The 21093-nt window shown below is 40.1% G+C and overlaps 1 long non-coding RNA gene across 8 annotated transcripts in view; it reads left to right on the top strand.

Moving 5' to 3' along the window:
• The window catches only part of LOC126644938 (uncharacterized), a 65424-nt gene that overhangs the window by 25042 nt on the left and 19289 nt on the right, over positions 1-21093 (top strand). For 6 of the 8 annotated variants that reach the window (XR_007630050.1, XR_007630052.1, XR_007630051.1 and 3 more), the window contains exons 2-4: positions 14757-14993; positions 17563-17676; positions 19214-20514. This is a non-coding gene — a long non-coding RNA (uncharacterized LOC126644938). The remainder of the gene's footprint in view (positions 1-14756; positions 14994-17562; positions 17677-19213; positions 20515-21093) is intronic. The other 2 variants (XR_007630049.1, XR_007630048.1) reach the window with 2 other exon arrangements.

Here is a 21093-nt window from a genome sequence, read left to right as displayed (position 1 = left end):
GGGTTCCACATATGTAATGTATACCCTCTTTACTTTGTTTAAATCTGCTCTAAGTTTTAGGCTTTTCAGAAGCAGATAATATCAGTCAAGATCTGTGTTGATTTATTTTTCATAATTTGGGCAAATTCTCTGCATATATTACCGCTGCTGAGCTATATTGCTGTGGAATTTTTAGAAAACCAGTAGAAGAGTCAACTGAAGTCATCACTGTTTCTTTGTGGGTAGCACTCACATATGTGGTAATTTAAAGTTTGCTATCTACATTAGAAAGTAAAATATTTTTCAGTCTGTACATAATTAGATGAGATTTTTCTTCCATGTGTAATTTGAGAGTTAAGCTAAAATAATGGAAACTCTTTTCTGTGTAGAGAAATAAGATTATCTTTTCCAAAAGTAGCTGGAGTAAAAGTATTTCTGCGCGAAAGGGTCATATGTTCTTTGATGACAGATCTATCAATGCTCTTAAGATCTTTAAGGTTTTTTTAAGTAATCTTCTAAGAGTTTTGATATTTTTCCTATAATTGAATTAACTTCTACACAGAGAGAGTAAGTATTAGAGGTCTGAAAGGCAGGACTGCTGGGAATTTGGGTAAGCAAGCCAGAATTGAAGGACTTCTAGGCCCATTTAGCCTTTAGGTAGAAAAAATGTGCAGGCAACCACTAGCTGGAGGTGTTGAGAAACAGCAAAAAGGTTATGAAAATGATGACCTTAAGTGTCTTCTGCTGTTTAGGATTAATCATATTGAACAATCTGGTGCCCTTTCAGTTGAACTAGAACCCTGGCCAAATTTCAAATTCATGTCCCACCTTACAGCTTTGTTTAAGTCTATAACCAAAGAGTAAACCTGTGACTCACCTGTAACTTTTAACAGATCCCACTGTGGTTCTTTTGTATTAACAAAAGGAGATCTTGGCACTGCACCATGACTGTGTTCCTTGTTGATTGAGGGGAACTCTCTGGAGCTGCTTTGAAAAATCGAGTTCAATTGGAAAGAGTGCGAAAGGCCAGAATTCTCACTTTTTTTCCCAAGTTTGGCCAAATTCTTTTCCAGAGTGGAGAAAACTGTATATTTTATTGTAGCAAGAAGTGGTAGTACTCCCTAGATTAATACCTTTACTTCCTTTATGTAGTAAGTTTGGCAGAGCTGCAGTAAGAGCTCCTCATGGTACATATCAAGGAAGGAGCCTCTCTCTAGCTGAGTCCACGGGACCTGCACTAGCCTCTTGCCTGCTGAACACGTTATTTGCACACCTGACATGCCATTAAAATGCTAGTGAACATGTTTTATATTTTTTGAGCTTTTTATTGCTATCATAAGTTCACACAAAATGAATGAACACAGTTGTAATTCTTTCTGGAGCTGACCTCGTTCAGCTGACACAGTGTAACCTGCAACTCTCATTGTTTCCAGCTTTGGAAATGCAGAGCATTCATTTTGTGGTCAAAACCAAAGAATACCTCTTGGAGAATACTTGCTTGGCCTGTTGGATGCACTGTGTCAGCTTGTGAGCTGCTCTTCCACACACCTGCAGCTGTGGACGTCGCAGTAATGGCACTGTGACACTGCAAACCAGGCTCGCTCACCGTGTCAATGCCTGTGCAGAGAGGCTTCAGTCCTCTCACTGTAATGCTTATGTGGGACCCATAATTGTTGCTAATGGTGAATTACATGAAGAGAGCAGCATAAGTTCAGTCTCCACTTCATCTGCTGTTCGGTGATAGCCTAGACTGAAACGTGCAGTAGCACATGGCTGACATTTGCTATCTCGTGTTTTGTCAGTGTGCATATTTGCAAAATAGCAGGAGAATCTCCTGCTGTGGACTAATATGCTGAATCAATGGTGGCTATTGAACTTTCACTGAATATTAACTTCCACTGCACTTTGCAAACATACTTAGCAAAAGCTGATCACGCTAGCCCGAGCTATTGATTGTAATGCAGATCTGCTCCCGCTTACCACTGCCAGTTCTTCCTATAGAGAATGCCAGGTGAATGCTCTGATATGCTTTTCAGTGTCATGGTGATGAGGACTTGTGAACTGTTCTTTGTCTGATGTCAGGTGGTTCCATTTGCCTTTTGAGATAAAGCCATCTTTTCCTGCTGTGGTGGTAATTGTTAGCAGTTTACTATTGAATCTGGTTTACGTTGTGCTTTTTTTTTGTTTGAACTATTCTACAATACCGATTAAAGGTCAAATTTAGCAGTTTCTTTCCATAAACTCTAGAGTAAGCCTTTCTGATATCACCAGGATTGTTTGGATGTAACTGGGGGAAGAATTGGATCCTGTACTCTTGCTCAAGAGAAGTCAAAAGGTGAAAGTCCACCTAAAGATTCATGTTATCATCAGAAATGCAAATAAAGGAGATGGAAGTCACGAGGCTGAATAAAGGATGATGGGTCAGCATCTTGGGCACTCCCAGATGATGGCATGTGGAAACCCTGGAGGTAACTTTCAGATCTAGGGATATCACAAGTAAGTTAATTCAGTAGACTCTCTGCAGGATCAGAGTTCCTAGGTGTAGGATCACAGCAACGTGAAGTTTTATGGAGGTATTGCCTGAGCTCCAGCCTGGAGAGGGTGAATGAGGCATCCTTTATATACACCTGAATTTGCTATGCAAATCCTTCACTCTTTTTTCCCCACAAAATAGTTCCTTTGACTGCAGTTCACTGATCATCACTGAGCATTCAGTGTCACATTTCACGGTATGTTTTTTTGTTGAAGATTATTAACTACAATATTGCAGGTGCAATTAATTATTAAATTATAATTAATCCATATAATGTAATAATAGTAGGCATCACATATTTCCTGATTATTTGTCTTCTCAAAGAAACTGTGGCTTGAAATGAGTAGATCTGCATTCTTAGCAGCTTGTAGAGATATTCTTCTAAATGACAGGGCAATTCAGTTTTCTGCTTTACATTACTCTGCTTTACTGTGATCATGACTTTGAGGATCAGCAAAGCAACCTTTGAAAACTGTTTCACTTGGACAGCTGGTAATAAAAGGCTCTGTGTCAGTAAGTATAATATATCTGATAAGAGTTTGTGACTTGAGCTATATGCAAAAGTGAAATGAACTGGTGTTCCTACTGATCATGACGTGCAAGGTCAGTACAAACTACTGAAATATCAGATTGCAAAACAATACACTCTTGGCAGTAAAAGTCCAAACTCAGTACAGCTTGATCATTATGGGGAAGCTGTGCAATAAAATTAAGACTGTTTGAAATCCAAGTTTCCAAGAAAGGATTATAAGATCTGAAGGAAGTTTAATTTTTTTTTTGATTGTTGTGGTTTTTTTTAACGTTCTGTGTAATTCTAATTCCTATGCCTTTTTATTTGTGCACTTAACCTCAGTGACAATGACAGCTGAGGAAGGAAGTCCAGCTGAAGTCCAAAGGATCAATGAAAGGGAGGGAGAGGCAATTCCCTTTTGTGTGTGTGTGTGTTGGTGTATTTTTTTAGCACTAATGATGAATGTGAAAGCGATAAAGACTGAAAAGCTAAAAAGCTGGGACCTGAGAGAAAGAAGTTCTTTCCATAAGGACAGCAAACACATGAATATACTGTCAGTAAAATTGCTGGAGCAAAGAATGTAGCAGAAGTAAGTTTAAAAAAATCTTTTTTATGTTGAAGATGCAGGATGATAAAAGCAGGACAGTGGACTTACTGGAAAAAGAAAACAAATAAAGCAAGCTCGGGCTACATCCTGTCCATAAATTTCATGTTCTTTCAGCCATTTTTTAAGTGCTTTTAACTCCAGTAAAACAATGGTCCAAAGGATTGAAGACTTTTCCACATTAGTGAAAACTTCACTGAAGTTAAAAGAACTTCAGTATGAAGTTCTTACTGAATGACTCATCATATTTGATCATTTCATTGGACTCCAAGAGGAAGGAAAAACTGAGTCTGCTTGTTCTCATTTTTAATCCCCTGAAGCAAGTCAGCATTTTGCTATATATCTAGCTCTACAAAAGATGGTGGCCATATCGTGCTTCGATGTGCAACCTGAAACTGATTTATGCTCTCAGTTATATGAATTAAAGACACTGGCAGTACTGCTGTTCTGGATGCTTGCTGCTTTCCTACTGACTGCTAAAAACGGGACTGAGATGGAAAATTTGATTAGTAGTGACTGTCCAGAGAGCTGAAAAGGCTGCAATTAAAAAAAAGGGGGTTACAGGTCTAGCCAGGCTTGGGACACACAGCAGCAGAGCTCCTTCAGTTTAGGAGCGTGGCACAAGTCTGCTCCTCCTAGAAGCACTTGTCTCCTGGGAAAGCACAGTAGTCAAACTCCTTTTGTTAGCAAACAGTGTTTTAGGCTTTAATGGCAGTGTATCCAGTGGGCTGGTTCACACAAGTGACCACTGACAGGATTACGCTGCAGTGCAGCACAGCAGGTGCCAACAGGTCCAACCAAGGGAATGGCCCAGGGTGGAATTTGTTCTTTTTTTATCCTATGGTGCTACGTGTCAAGAGAACATGAAAAAGGAAATAAAGCATAGAGAAAAACAAACAAACTCAATTCCCAACCTTCTTCAGCCACAGTTGCAATGATCCTTGCACAGCAATGGTAACTAGTTTCCGTGTGCCTGCAGGCACGTTACCTCCCCCTTTGCTCTTTAAGAATAAGAACTTGAGTTGACTTTGCTGAGAGATGGACTCCCAGTTCCAGGAAGGAGGCTTGGTGTTCTCCCAGCCCAAAGGTTAAGGCTCTAATCCACCCCCCGGAGCTAAAACTAGGCAATGATAAAACTTTCCCACTCCTTACAGAACATAATTGTTGTCAGAATATTTTGAAATGCATAAAGGTTACAGTTAAAAGATTCCATTCACACATCTTCCCTATTGGCCTGGTTGCTTCCATTGTTCTGATTTTGAGAGTACAAAGATTCTGTAAAAACACCTTATTTGTCATGACATTAAAGAATTACTGCTATTCACGGCTTGGGGAAACATCCTCCTCCTCCTCCTCTTTGGCATGGTTACAGTAATTACTGACCTTGGACTCACTGTCGATACTTCATCAAGATCCATCCAGGGCCACTAAACGTGCCCCATCTACCAATAAAGGTCAAACATTGCATGAATATGTGTATACATAGAAGTTCCCCTTGTGTTCCCTTTATCTGTTACCTTGACTGAAAATCAGATTTATAAGGTTGATTTGAAGAAATTATGTTCTTCATTCCTGTCATCTAAGTGTTTTTCTGAGCATCTCTGGACTCCAGCTTTGTTTAAGAACTTTTCTTTCTTTTTCCTCTGTTCAGGTTTTCCTGTCTTTTATGCCATGGCATAAAGGATACCAAGAAAGTTCTTGATTAGCTTAACTGAATCAAAATCAAGTGTGGTTTGGCGATATTCCTTTTAGGACACCATTATCATAATGTGCCTGGCCTTTTTACATAGCCAAATTACTCTGTGGTTTGAGTGGTAAGGAAAGAGTCCTGATGTGTTTCTACTGTCAAACTTTTCAACACCACACTGATCATTTCTCATAAGAGCACACTTGGAAAGAAAAAATCCCTTATTGCCACGTGGATGGACTTTAGGCAACTCTATGCAAGAGCAGGCACCTTAACAGAGCTGGAGCTGAAGGGTTTTGTCTTCTTGAAGAATTGATTGCAGCTTCAAAGTGTAGTTTTATTGAAATATTTAATGTAACTCTATACAGCTGTTAGTTGTTTATGCAAGGAGATGGAACTGCATAGTACAAGTCAACCCCACATGCACAAAGCTGAGCTAAAAGATGCCCAACTTGCAGCTCTAAAGCTTCTTCTCTCAATGCCGTTTTCGAACAAAAGCCATGAAATTCAATTTTCTAATTCTTACTGATGATTTAGCTCATGGGTTTTCCAACCTGATTATTATTGAATTCAAGGTGCTTGCCAAGTTCTTATGGCCTACTTAATCCACTTGTGATATCAGCAGGTAATTAGGTGGACTGAACTTTTAAGGCCGTTTTCTGTCCTATAGAATAAAACCTGTGAGCTTAACCCCATTAGTCAGCCAGCTAAGTCATCAGCCTGTATGGGAATTAAAAAACACCTTTAAGCCCAAATTCCTGGGCCTGGGAAGGAAAGTGAAATTCACAGTGAAGCTGCAGAAGAGTATCAAAGCTCCTGCATTCTCAGGCCTAGACTTGCTCGTTAAGGCAGTAGTAGGAGATAGTAGTCTACCAAGTAGTCTAATGAGTAGCTCAGCAGTCTCCAAATTCCAGGGCTTTGTGTAACAAACCCAAAATCTTTGGCAAAAGACATGCTCCCAACAAGCCAAAACTTTTCTTGCACTTCTTCCATGCACCCAGCCTGCCTTTTTCTAAATTTATTGGTTAATGAAGACGGAGTGTTAAGTCTGAACAGAAAAAAGAGGGTTAAAGTTTTAGAAAATGGGTTGGGTTGTACTCTGCAGTTCTGACAAATAAAATTAGACCTTAATTTCTCTGGGATTTTAGTGGGGGGTTTTGCTAGGCAGGGAATTGACTGACTCAGAATCAACCTTGAGTTCTCAGTGTAAAATTGCCTTTTAGGTATAGTTCGCCACTTTATCTTCGAAGAGTTGTTTTAAATACTGTGAAGTTTAGTAAAAATAATGGAAAATCTGAATATATGTGTCTCTGTCCAAGAACAAGAAATTTCAATGTAAGACACTGCAGATAACATGATATCTTATGAAAACAAGAATATTTAATCTAATCTTTATATAATAATACATCCAGAAGAGGAACTTCTGGACCCTCAAGCTTGAACTTTCTAAAATATTCTTGTTCCAATAAGAAGTATCACATTATCTACCTTGTCTACTTAAATGCATGTTTAAAATGATGGATTAGTGGCTATTTTGGGTGCATTTTTACTGTGTTGTTATCTTGAGACTCATTTAACTTACGCAACTCTTTTCAAAGTTAGAAATGTGTACTCTTTATATGCCAAACTGAATCATGATCTCTTTTCTCTCCATGCCCTAGTCACGCTTTCAAAAGAAGTACAGTTTACACAGTTACAGAATGTTGCATTGATATATTCTTGGTTTATTTTTATTATATTTTATGTCATTTTTGTCAGTGAGAGAAAATACTTTCAAGAAAAGAGCACAGCTTTTATTAGGTCTTATGCAGGAAAAATAGCTACAAGCCTGAAGTGTTTACTACTGGAAGTGTGGTATCTGTGGAGACATACTGCAGTTGTTACAGTATAGAGGGAAGATTGTGTTATAATCACTGCCATTATCAAACACTGCATGACTGATAACATTTGAGGATCACAACCCTTTAATTGCAGGGGTTTATTGTTTGCATCACTACTTAGCTGGATCAGTAGAGATATATAACAATAAATCTTGCCCACGTAGCCTACTGTGATTGCATGTGGTTTACAAGCCTGGTCCACATCAAATAGAAACTTAGGGCCCGAGAAAAGTAGAGAGGTAGGAGTAAAACAGGAGTAACTGTGGCAGAATGGAATCCTTGGCTGGATTGAAACACTGATGCTTTTGCAGTATCCCCAGGTCTTGAAGGGCAGTCAGACGCTTAAATGAAGTTACAGACCTGTCTTTCATCCACACAGAAGTCTCACTGAAGTAAGTGTTGCCTCCTAAACAGAAGTGTACTAAATAGAGCAGGTTCTCTCCTTGAAGACACAGCTGGCAAATGTATGACGTGAAGGTCAATACTTAATTTTACCATTTGACAGGGGAATGAAAGGTACAATAGAGGACTTCTTCACCTGTGTCAGTTTGGGTCCAGAGAGAGCTTGAACAAAGGATGCAAACTGATCCCCACTGCATCAATAAGGAAACCCTAAGCAGAACTACCTTTGTAATTTTTCTCAAGATCTCACAGAGGGAGTAGTTTGGAGCTGCTGCCTGGCCTCCCTTGGAGCATTTCTAGATAGGGGCTGTCCAAGAGATGTGCTGCAACAGAGCATCTCCCCTGCCAGGCCTGACCGCTTTGTGGGCTGTGGCATCTGGCTCTGGGCCTGCTGGAAAAATGAGGTTTGCCATGAGCTTTCTTCACTTCATGACCACAAAAGACATAACTCTGCTAAGTGAATGATAGAAGGCTGCGAGATTCACTGAGACCTTTATAAGGTACTTTTTTTTTTTATCTGAGATTTTCAGAGTGGTTCAGAAACCCAAAGTCTCCTCTGGAAAATAGTGATAGGTTTGAAGAGCTGGTTTCCTGCTGAAGGAGAAGAAAAAAAATTGCCAAGTCTGAGTATACACCATGTTGACTAGGCTAGTGACAGGCAGTTAGAGAAAGTCAGAAAACATGCAGATATATTTCCTCCCTTCCCCCACCTTTTCCCAAATTTCAGTTAAAACAGTAGCCCACTCTCTGGAAGCTACTGGAACCTATTCTCCAAGAGCCTTGTGTGCTTGGAGAGGTTCAGCACAGTACACTCCTTTGCTTTTTGATAATGGGCTCCTGAAGTATTTCTTCTGGTTTAAAAGTGTTTGAAAAGCAAGAGATATGTGTATCTGTAACAGTACCCCCTGATAAATTCTGCAGGAGAAATTTATCTTTGACATCTTCAGGAGGTCCTTCGAACCTGTAGTATGCAATGTAACATTACATATGTAATTTGTAATAGGCACAGTACATACCTGTGGCTTATCTGCACAAATGCTATGCAGGAGCCATTGCTGGGAGGCAAGGAAGAAGAAGCTACTGAAGATGTCAGGATTACAGGAAGCCAGCAGCAAAGATGAAACTAAGGGAAAAAGAATGGGAACGATCCTAGCGTTACCACACATGCCATAGCTCTGTTAAGGACCATGTGAGAGCGTGAACTGGAGCTTAGCCAAACCCAAAAAGAAGCGGAGACAAGGTATGGCATAAGTGGGATGTCAGTGACCGGCTACAGCGTTCCTGTTCAGCTGTCAAAATGCTTCTGATGGAGATGCAGGAGCTTAACAGCTGAGCAAGAAGCCAAGTTTGGGAGGCGTAAGGAAAAACAGCAGCTGCCACAAAACTGCTAGTTTTGTGGTTATTTGTCTATACTGCTCAGTTCTGGGCTTTAGATGAGGAAACTTCAGGGCACCCCTCTATCTGTGGGAAAGGGGCAGAGCCTGCAGCTGGATTTCTGTCTGGCAGCCCAAGCGTGCATGTCTTCTGTGAGACTGGGAAGGGAGTCTGTCTGTAAAAGCAGCTACTTCTACCTACATTTATCCTGGCTCCTTTCAGTTATCCATTCCCAGATAAATTCTTGCAAACATGGTGCCAAAACTGCAAGGTGCTGGTCAATTTTTGCAGGCTGCCTGAATGACTCACCTCATTTCTCAGATTACTGTCAAAACAGGGGTGGGGAAAAAAAAAAAAAAGCCTAGTGGGATTGAAAGCACTTGGCAAGCCTGAACTGCCACTTTTGTGAATCACAATGGCTCTTCTTTTTGCAGTGATTTTCAATTTTTTGATAGTGGCTGTCAAGATAAATGTGTGGTTAGGTGCAAGGGGGTGTAACAGCAGTTAGGGGGACAGTGTTGCTGCAGATGCTTTCCTGGTGATAATAATAATTTCCTGGTGGAGACTCTGCTAAGTATACAGACAGCACAGCAGATGAGGTGTGCAACCATTTCAGGGTTTCTGGCTAAGGCTCTGAGGTGCCCCCTAAGAGGACAGGTCTGGAGAGAATCCCAGAAAACACAAGTACGGAGTAGCAGAGGCTGGTGGATCCACTGGGAATGCTCCACGTACCAGGATACAATAGGATCTATTAATACACCCAGCAACCCTGGAGCACCCACTGTACCACCTCCTGACTTCACAGCAACAACCACTGGGGATTCCCAGTTAATATAGGGGAACCACATTGTTTCTGTGGGATGTCAGTATTGTTGTAGAGTGGTTTGTGGAGCTTCTCCTCTGACTGGTCACTGGAAGAGCTGGGAGGTGTCCGTTTATGCCAAGCACTCTTAAATGTAGGGTTATTTTTATTGAGAAGAATACTTTTAGGGCGAACAGCAGTTTACAATAGCTGCCTGTCACAGATCTGGTCCCTGCTTGTGTTTGCTGCAGGTGACTCTCATCGTTCATTTTGCAGGCACAATTACTTCTGGCTGAGGTGGGTCTGTGAAACAGGAGGCTGAACTCATGCTGGAGGTGGCTTGGGTTGAATTAAGTCTACAGAATTTGTAGACATAGAAGAATCTGTCCTTGAGCTCCCTTGTTGCTAACTGCAGTAGTCCTTTTCTGTATATGTGTGCAGTGGAAGGCACTAATATTTTAATTTGTATATGATCACACACTTCATGTCCTTAATAGGATTCACCAATAATATAATGAGTGCTGAAGGCAAATTATCCATAACTGTGTATTCTTCTGTGCTAGTGTTTTTTAGACAAATAGGTTGATTACTTATAAGAGAATATTTGATCATCATCTATGAGTACAGCTTTCTGAACCTTGGGCTGAATTTCTACACAAAGCCCTGCTGAGAAACAGGGATTTCAATGGGTTGGTATGGACCCTTCAACAAACTGTTGCCCTGAAGGAGTTGCTGTCAGCTATTGGTGTGGGTCAATCAAGCCAGCCAGCTGAGGGAAAGATTCTGCTAGGAAGAACGTTCCTGCATGTAATTGTACCATGGCCCTGGAGAGCAAAACAAAAGGCAACAGGTTACTCCATTTTTACAGTAAGTATGTGCAAAATTTAGTGGTTATCAGGGATATAGAATCATTGACCAGAATTTGTAGCTTGTTGATATGCTTTTAATGAAGTATCCCAACAGAAGTCTCAAAGCAGCAGGTACTTCAGTCAGGGTGCTTAAAAATCATGTCAGAAAGTTGGCTGGCTACCTAAGGGAATTGGGAATATGATACAATGTTATGATGAGTGTTAAAGAAATGAACAATAAATGATCTTGAAAACCAACACATATTAAGCAAGCACCTTTCTCAGGCCTTGGAACTAATTTAGTAAAGCTGGGGAAAAAAATTAAGGTTGGCACTTGGTAAATTTATATGCAAAGATTTTTTCCAAGCTTTTATTGGGGTATTATTGCTTCATTTATTGAATATTTCAATATCTTCATTTGCCTTCATAAATCTGTTGTATACATTGAAAACAATCATAGTGTCAGTAGTGTGGTTTTGGCAGAGGTGTCAGAATTGGGCAAACATTGTTCATTTTGTTTTTCTGAATCATGTTATAATATACTAGAGTACTTCTTCCCCCTGTTTGTAGCAAGGTTTGTCATGTAAAGAGACACTACTTTATTTTCTGGGAGGAGAGGTCATTGCTTCAGCAAGTGATGATCAAGGTCTTTGCTTCAGCACCCACAATTCTACACTCACATACGTGTCTTTGGAGTTTCCTGCACCAGTGTGTGTGTCTTCATTACATGTTCTCCTTTTCTCCATAACAGTCAGACAAGAGAACTCTCTCATCATTCAGACTGAAAGAGGAATGATGAAAGTTGATGATCCAGATGTAGACGAGAAAAATGAGAAGGGAATTTTCTTTCATGCTGCAACCAAGAAAGAACAAATTGGCTCTTACTTTCATTCAAATCATTTAAATTCAGCGAGTCACATTGAAAACTGACCCAATCTCAGGAAGAAATCTCACTGTAAACACGGACAACCATTTTGTGTCAATTTTACTACACATTCTAGCAGATTCAGCACAAAGGCCTTGTCTTCTGTCTGCATAGAAGGTGTCATCAAATACAGTAGTTCAGATATGATCTAAACTGAACAGCAGCAGGGGTACCTGTATGTCTCTTGGGCAGAAGAAGAACCCAAGTGAGGACCATGTCTTGGTGCGAGGGAGTGTGAAGGAAGAATGTGTGTGTCTGTAAGTGGAAGGAATGATGGAAGGTCTGTCTTGCCTAGCCAAAGGGTCATTTGGGGGCATTTTTTCTGGGCATTTTGAAAGAAAAAAACCAGGCTTGATGGATTTTAAAATCTACTTTTAGGGTGTGTCTAAAAGGAAGGTTGTTTTTGGAACCAAAGCTAAACTTTAGGAATCCAGAATTAAAGGAATAGAGGTGGAGTACAGGGAGAAGTTACAGAAATGTTCAGCCCTTGTCATATGTTCAGGCTGACTCTGTCAACACCTTGTTTTCATCAGAACTACTAGTAATTTGAGTAATTTATACAATTAGTTCTTGATATGTGCATACTTTGGAGTAGAAAAACATTCCTAATGGGTCAACTATGTTTTTAGTTAACTGTGATTAGGTAATATTTTTTCCTATGTATGGCCAGAGTAATTTCTTTTTACTGTATTAGTAACAAATCTCCCCTTAAAATTTATGTACAAAACCCCAAAAGACATTATAGTAAACAGTACACAGTGTCATTAGCTCTTACACCAGAAAATCATAAAATAGAGGCTATAAAAAAGGGACCAGCATAATAATTTTTATCTGTGCTTCTTGTTTCTATGACTGACCAATATGACCACAGGAGAATCCTTTAACCTGTCCTGCTGCAGTAACGAGGCAAGCTTAGTACTTGTCCTGAGCTTAATTTGGCTTAATAATTTTCTATACAGATCAGTTTATTTAAATACAAGGCATAACTAAAGCAAAGCCTGTTCTTAATGGTGTATTTTCTAGTGCTGAGATGATTGCTGATAGAACAAAAAAAAAAAAAAGAGAATTACAGAAAGAACACTACACAACCATCTGGAAAAATGTTTTGCACACTCCCTGTAGGCTTTATCTTCCTTACTTTCCCTCAAGGAAAGCAAAGTAAGATGTAATGGCAAACAGTAGGATATTTGGCCAATTTATGATATAGGAAGAAAGCAAAATGCCTTACTGAAAAGTAGGACAATTCTACCAAAAGTAGGGCAGCTTACTGCATGTTAAGAACCTTTGGATTATGAGTGTTGTATCATGCTTGCTTTGCACACACAATTAGTTCAAATGTGGAGCTTCCCACATGAGGTAGCTGAAGAAGATTTATCTCACAAGATAAAGCTCTAGTACCACATCAAACAGGGTCAGAACACACACCCGTCAAGAAAATAATCTGGAGAGCAGCTACAACTGGCTGAGCTCATGTGAAACGTGAAAATGTCACTGGCGCTTAGTCTAGAGGTCAAATTAGTTGAGGAAAACAGAGCAGATCAGAGATGCTGGAGCTGGTTACACAGATTAAAATTCTACACCTGAGCAGCTAAACTTGTATTTAGAATAAATGTGCAAAAGCTGTGAAGTTTGTGTGCCTTTAAGAACAAGACTATTTCAGGTTTTGGCAAAGGGTGCAAAAGTCACAGCATCCCTGAGAAGTTTTTAATTTTTTTTTTTTCCAGAATGCATGAATAGAGAAATGTTTTTTTTTTTCTTGGTGTTCCAGTGGCACTTTGAGAACAGTATTTCTAGGAGCCCTTCTCCAGAAGCAATGGATCTGTAAGCATATCACAGGCAGACTGTTTATTTACATTCTCTGAAGTAGGGTGTTTGAGTTGTTGGGCTTTGCCCTCTCAGAGGCTGTGTGTACACGGTACAGGTAAATCACTCCTGGCCAGACTTACAAAGGAGCCCAGCTCCAGAGGACAGACTGGAGCTTTGAGTTAGACTACTTAGCTTCTTACACTGCACTTGGGCAGCTACTTGGTACAGCACAGGATTCAAAGGGACAGGTACCTTGAGCATCGCCTGTGCTGGAAATAGTGGCTGCTAAGGGAAGGACACACCTTGAGTCCCTTTTAATGTTGATGAGAAGGGTAAATAGAGAGCTCAGAGAGAAACAGAGTGGTTAGGTGAAACGATTTGAAGGTTGGTAATAGTTACTTGATATCAAATGTTTGACCTGCTACCTTGAAGGGTCCAGCAGGCAGTGTGAAAACATCCATCCTGCAATTCGTGTCCAAAGTATGCCTGGGTCCTGTTTAGTTGCTAGAGCCCTTATTTGGATATACTCTGAATCTTTCTATCCCAGCAGGATCTCCTGAGGCTTGAAGCCGAGCGAGAAACACAGCATGATATAAAGACTGCTTTTCTGACAGAACTTCTGAACCTTTTTATCCTATTCCACTTAAAAATTACCTTACACAGACATAGCTGTGATTTTTTTTTTTTTTTAGGAGATATGCTGAAATATGATGTGACAGTGCAAAAAGTATGTGGGAAAGTGAAGGTGAGGGCAAATTAGCATGCAGAATCTTAATATAACTGCAGTGCACTACTCCCTTCCTTCAAAATAAATCAATGTATTTGCTAGCAGGACCTGCTTTGCCTGTCTGTCTGAAATAGTGACCTTCCAGCTTTGTTTGTGTACAGTCAAAATGATGCTGTGATTGGCAAGAAAGAATTGGCCACTGCTCCTTTATAAGGGTATCTCCAGATGTAATTTTAAAGGGAAATTTCCCTCTATCTGCATCAGAAACAAGTGTCAGCATCTAAGGACAGAAAACATTTTTTTCCCTGGTTTTAAATTTGAAAGACTTAATAAAATGAGTCAAAAAAGACAGTGGCTAGTGAGGAGAAGTCTCAGGGCACAGAGGTGGGAGTCAGTAAGATTTGAAATGCCATTTACATTTGAGAAGGGTTGCAGCCAGAAACTAAGTTTCCCTTGAAGTTTCTAAGAGAAAGAAAGAGAAGTGTGGATGTTCTCTCTCTCCAAACAAAACGCTGTGTCTGACCCACAAAGTGTCTAGCTGGGATTTAAGTAAAACAGGCAGAGCTTCAAACATCAGAACTTCCCTGTTTCTAAGCTATGAAAGGATTTGCTGTGGGGAGTGCCGATGTTCAGCTGAATATCAAAAATCATAATCTTTAATATCAATTTCCCTTCAAGGCATGAAGACTGATTCCAGGTTCTCCATCGACAGAGACATGAATAAGAAGGTTCAAGAACTGAAAATACCTATCTACAAATATCTCCAAAGACACTGAAATATGAGATGACACCTTTTCACAATCTCCTGTGTGCTGAGTGAAAACATCTTTGCCTGGAAGGGAGGAAAGTAGAGGTAGACCATGTATGAAATACGGAGACTACAGAGAGAAGCTAAATCAGATTCCTCATTTCCAGGTACTGTGCTCAAGTTACACTCATCTGCCCTAAAAATGTGAATACCTATTAGCTTTAAATCTTATATTATATTCCAGCTATACTGTCTATTAATGACTGAGACAATTGCATGGATCTGTTGAACACAAAGTGGTTACCTTTTTCAATGTGAAATTTGGTGCCTTAAAGGGATAGTGAATGGAAAGCCAGTTAATTTTTAAGTCTAATTATTCACTGTAGCCCTTTGATAACTCCATTTTAAATGGCTCTTTTTACTAGTTGAACAGTAGAAGATTAAACTTCATGAATGTGCTCATTAGTAAAATGCTGCTGAACTCTAAACCCATCCATTTCATATACTACTTTTACTATGTAGCACTGTACTAACACAGATGACTTAAATGCCTGTTAAAAGAACAGTGCCTGTACTTCTGCCACACTGACTACATGCAACAATGCTACACTGCAGGGAGAAGTGTTTGGTGCCAGGAAAACCAAATGCAAAGAGAACTGAAGTTTGCGTTAAAGCCAACTCATGGGCAAAGTAACTTAACAGCTCAACTGGAGGGATGATCACGTGCCCTTAGTGAAACAAAAAAGTGCTGGACTGCCAAAAGCATCAGTTTGAAGCTTTATGGGCTACCCTCCTGCTAAGTCTGTGTTGAAAGTACAAAGCCAGAGGAAAAGTTGGGTGCATTTTGACAAGAGTATTGTAACCCTCAAATTCTCCCTTTCATATAAAGAGTCATTCAAAGCTGTCAATTTTGGCTAGTGTCTCAGGCCAGAGAGATTATTCTGTATGTGTTTATAATTCCTAAGGTTTACAGTGGAATATGTGAGACCTTTCCACTGGCTTAGATGAAATCTGAGGAGCAGCATTATATTTTCTCTCGTTTAGGGTTTTTTTGACTTTTTACATTTTTGTCTGAGTTCATCTTTCAGTCTTTAATATTGTCTTACTGTTCTAATCAGCTAGAATGCTAAAGCTACAGAGAGATGCTACTTTGAAAACAGGTGCAACGCCTTTCACTATGGAAGTGACTGGCCCTCTAGAACTCCTAGCTGAATAAATCAAAATTTTTACCTTCAGAAAAGGATTGAGGGAGCTCAGGGGAAGTGGTTTCTTCTTTTCTTTTTGTTATGCAAACTATTTTCTAAAAAGACAAAAGTAGAAATTACCACAACTTTCGAAGGATGAATGGGAGAACTGCAGTCTCTCCAGCAAAGAGGGAAATATTGGCCATCTATCAGAAGGACTAATGTTCTTCAAATAATTGAGGAAATAGGATCAAAGATCAATTCTTTACTCTTCCCACTGGCTTTGTCTATTTATCTTTTGGGAAGGCTGCAAGGGGATTCTTCCATACAATGAGGAAGATTTACTGGTCCAAACACTTTAAAGACAAAAAAGAAGCCAAAGTTAGTATAAATGTAATGCAAATTTCTTCTTGTCCAAATACTGTGGCTTCTGAGACACTGGAGTAGCTTCATGAGGATGAGGACTTCAACAACTCCAGTAACATGCTTGTGATCTCTGAAGTGCTGTGATGACAATGAAAATACTTCCCCAGAATTAAATTACAATTGATAAAATAGCTGGAGTTTCTTGTGTAGAAGTATTTTTTTACTTAAAATTCTTAAAAAAAAAAAAAAATTAATTCTGCAACTTCTAATTTGAATAACATAAAAAAGGTTGTACCGTATAATGTCTATCTTCATCCTTCTGCAAGTGAAAGATTACCACTAGGCTCTTTTGTTTATTTAAATTAACTCATTCTAAAACTTATCCTGTTACTTTCAGGTTAATTTCTATTCACAGTTCCTCACTTTTGCAATGAGTTACTTCCAGTTCTTGTGATTTTTCAAACATGAATGCATTCATTGTCTTGGTTAGATACTAAATGATCCAGCTACAACTATTTAGTCATGGCCAGGCTTTGCAAATGAAGATTTGAGAAGGGCTCTACCCACGCTTGCTACAAGCACGCTGATGGCTAAAAAGGCCAATGCGAGACAGACAAGTCCGGTTGCAGAAGGCACAGCAGAAAGACTCCCCAGGTGATACAGACGAGACGCGATTCTTTCTGTGTTGTCTTTTCTCCTCGAGAGTGATCCTGCGTGTGTTCTCAAAAGCAGCAGCAGCATTATACATGGTGTGTCTCCAGGCCTCCCGATTGGAGGCCAGGGTAGACCAGTGGTGGTGATCAATATGGCCAAGGCTGAGGGATTGTTTCAGGCAGTCCTTGTATCTCCTCTTCGGGGCTCCTCTCTTGTGGCAGCCAGTGGCAAGTTCCCCATAGAGCACGATCTTAGGGAGGCGGTAGTCCTGCATCCTGGAGACGTGCCCTGCCCAGCACAGCTGTGTTCTCAGCAGCATGGCCTCAATGCTCGTGACTGCTGCCTGTTCAAGGACAGATGTGTTGGTCACATAATCCGTCCAGTGGATGTTTAGGATGGTACGGAGGCAGCGCTGATGGAAGCGTTCTAAGAGACGCAAGTGGTGCCGGTAAATGACCCATGATTCAGATCCATATAAAAGAGTAGACAGTACAATGGCTCTGTAAACGCTGATCTTTGTACTTCTCTTCAGGTGTTTGTTTTGCCACACTCTTTTATGGAGTTTACCATAAGCTCTGTACACCTTTGCTAACCTGCTGTCTATTTCTGCATCAATCTTACTGTCCGAGGAGATGATGCTTCCCAGGTAATTAAACTGCTGGACTGATTTGAGCTCTGATTTGCCAATGGTGATATGGGGATGATGGGAGACTTCCTGAGGTGCAGGTTGATAGAAAACTTCTGTTTTCTTCAAGCTGACTTCCAGCCCAAAAAGCTCAGCAGCCTCTGCAAAGCAGGATGTTAAACGCTGCAGAGCTGCTTCTGTGTGGGTGATGAGGGCATCATCGTCAGCGTAAAGCAGCTCACAGACAAGATGATTTAAGGTCTTAGTGGGGGCCTTCAGTTGCCTTAGATTGAAAAGGCTTCCATCAGTATGATATTGAATGTAGACACAGTTTTCATCATCGAGGTCTGCCATTTGGAGCGTCATGCTGAAGAGGACTGTGAATAAAGTTGGTGCAAGAACACATCCTTGCTTCATACCATTGGCTAGAACTATTTAGTAAGGCATAATAAAAGGTTCCATTTCTGTATCTGTGAAACTACATCAGTGCTAGGTAGTTTCACAAACACATTGAAATCATCTCTGATTTGAGTAGAGGTTACAGAAATTAGAGCTTGTTAAAAATGAGTGTTCTTTCTAGCCAGCCAAAATCTCCCAGTCCACAAGGATGTAAACTATCGTACATACAATACTTCTTCTGCTGAGCATGATATTACTTATTACTAATTATACTCTCCTCTTAGCAAGAATGATTCTTGCCTAACTACATTACACCTAAGGACAATGGGCTTACTGCAGCGAGCAGAGATTCAGTTTTAAGGGGTTTAATGGTGTGAAGAAATTAAAGAACCATGGACTACAGCTCTAGTGAAATTTTGGGCCTCTGGAAATCCTTTTCTCAGCAAGTGTTCCCCACTATTTTTAGAGTGTCCATTCACCTTGTAATTCCTTCCTTCCTTATTTTTGGTCTCAAAGGGATTGCTTTTAGGTCATAGGAGTGGTTTGCACACTTCTATCCTGGAAAGTGTTCAAGGCCAGGTTGGATGGGGCTCTGAGCAACCTGGTCTAGTGGAAGGTGTTCCTGCCCATGGTAGGGAGGTTGGGACTGGATGAACTTTAAGGTCCCTTTCTGCCCAAAACATTCTATGATTCTATGATATGCCTAAGGAAAAAAAACAGTGCCAAATATGCAAATTGCAAACAGGTGTCAAGATATCTTACTTTTTTTTCCCAGCACAAGGGAGAGATTCCCAGTACAGTGAAGAAAGCTCATTATAGAGAAGAAAAGTGGGATCTGTTGACAGAAACTACAGTTTGAGTGCCATCAAACATACCTTATTCACTTTCCTCACAGTCCTCTTTCACATGACTGCTCTTCAGGATTTCACTTTCAAATAAGTATTTGGCACTTGTATCCAAAAAGACAAACAAATATGTAGAGAAAAATTTGCCTGAGTAAGTGAACACTCCTATTCAAAATTCTGTGGCTGGATGAATGGATAACTGACAACAGTGATGAATAAATAGTGCCTAGGCCTGCCAAAACCCAGCATTAGAAAGTATAAACAAAGCAGTACTGAAAACAGATGGATTCATTTTAAGTTTTATCCTTTTTCAGTCAAGGGATGCTAATGAGGCAACTTCACTTTGCACCATGATCCTGACACACTGTGTGCCAACACCAGCGAGGAGATGGACCGACACAGGGACTGAGCTGCCTTTCCTCAGGGCTAAGTAATTATTACCAAAACTACTAAAAAAGCACGGATCTTCCTGCTGAATAATGACAGAAGTGAGTTGCAACAGGCATCAGATCTATGCAATTCCAGTAATTAGGTATTTGTGAGTATTTGCACTGGACTAATTGCAGAAAGCTAAAACCTGGTGATCTGATTGCTGGGGAGGAGAAAGGTTGCTGAGATGAACTGAAATCTGGTAAGATTTTACAGGCATGGGAACTGCTCCATCAAATCAGACCCGTTGCCTGTTTACTTTGATGATGGCCAAAACTCTGTGGGTATCAGAGGCAGGTGCAGTCTGTTCGGCAATTGGCAGCAATGCGATATGGCAACTTCTTCCTGAGGAAGTCAGTCTTTTAACTGCTCCTCTCAGGACCCAAAAAACAAAGGTTGTCATGAAAAAAAAAAATATAGCTTATGGGAGTTTCAATTTCGAACTGGCTAAAACAAATTTTAAATGTAACAAAGTTACACTTGAAATAAAACTCCGGATTTGAAAATTATGTATATTTGGCAAGCTCTGGTCCAAACACCCAAAATGTAATAATATATGGACAAAAAGCCAAGAAAAACATGTCTTTTTCTGCCTATGTGGATTTGGATAAAATTTCTAGAAGGAAATTATAAGAGTAATAACCTCTCCTGATGACAATTGCTTATTCTTGAAGTTCACAGGGGAACTTTCTAGTGATGGGTCTCAACTTTCTGGTGGTCTCAAACTCCTCAGAGCCTGCTGCTGCCTACTGCAGCTTGCCTCCTCCCTGTGCTGCACCTCTGTGTCTCCTTCTCCCCTGTGCCTTTGATGCTCTTTCCTGTTGGAAGAGAAATTGTTTCCCTGTTTTGCTGTGCAGCTTTCTCCTTGTGCCACTGTTGGAGTCAACAAAATTGTTCCTATTTAAAAAAAAATAAGTCTATTATATAGCAGTGACGTATCCAGCCTGTGCTGCTAACAGATGAAATATCTTCTGACACAGCTATGTAACGTCACTTTTCACACATATTTTCCCTTCAGGCATTGTGAAAACTGCTTCTAACCTTTGACCCTGTTCTGGGAAGCTCATGTGTGACCCAGGTATAATTATGGCCTTCACAGCCATTAGTGCTGGGATCTGTGTTGGGACACCTGCGAGCTGGAATGTGTCTCACCTGTTGAAATAAATATTTTATGGCTGCATGAAAGGTAAAGGAAATATATAGCTGCTAGATTATTTCAAAGAGAAGCCAAGAAAAACCAAGCTTGTGACTTCTCAGCCAGAAGGAAAATTAAATTATAAAACAAGAGCATTTGAAAACAAAAACCATGATGCTCCCTGCTTTCTCCTACACTTTCCATGACATATAACCCACCTTCAGCACATTTGGTTACCTTGCAAGCGTTGTTATAAAGTAAGCTATTCATATGTATAGGTACGCACTCATATATATTTGAAGTATAATTTCCTACAATGATATTGTAGTACTGTTACTGCTGAATGAAGAACTGACCCTCATTTTTTTGACTGCACAAGAGCAAGAGGCCTAATGGCTTCTTCTGTGATTAGATATATTTGCTGAAAGGAGTTTAATTACATAATAACATTGCTGCCTTCTGCTGTCATTTCTTGGGTTATCTATCATCTATTTCATTGGAACAAATTCCCAAAAGAGTTCTGGTATTCAAGATCATTTCCTAATCAAATACGGTCATTACTAATGTAATTTCCATTACCCTATGAGGGGGGAGGACATGTTTATTATTGTTCATTCCATGGAGACTTTG

This window comes from Myiozetetes cayanensis, unplaced genomic scaffold (genome assembly GCF_022539395.1).
Source record: "Myiozetetes cayanensis isolate MyiCay16 unplaced genomic scaffold, myiCay2020 scf3, whole genome shotgun sequence".
NCBI lineage: Eukaryota > Metazoa > Chordata > Aves > Passeriformes > Tyrannidae > Myiozetetes > Myiozetetes cayanensis.
Note: the sequence above shows the minus strand (reverse complement) of the source record. Positions and strands in the feature narration are given on the sequence as shown.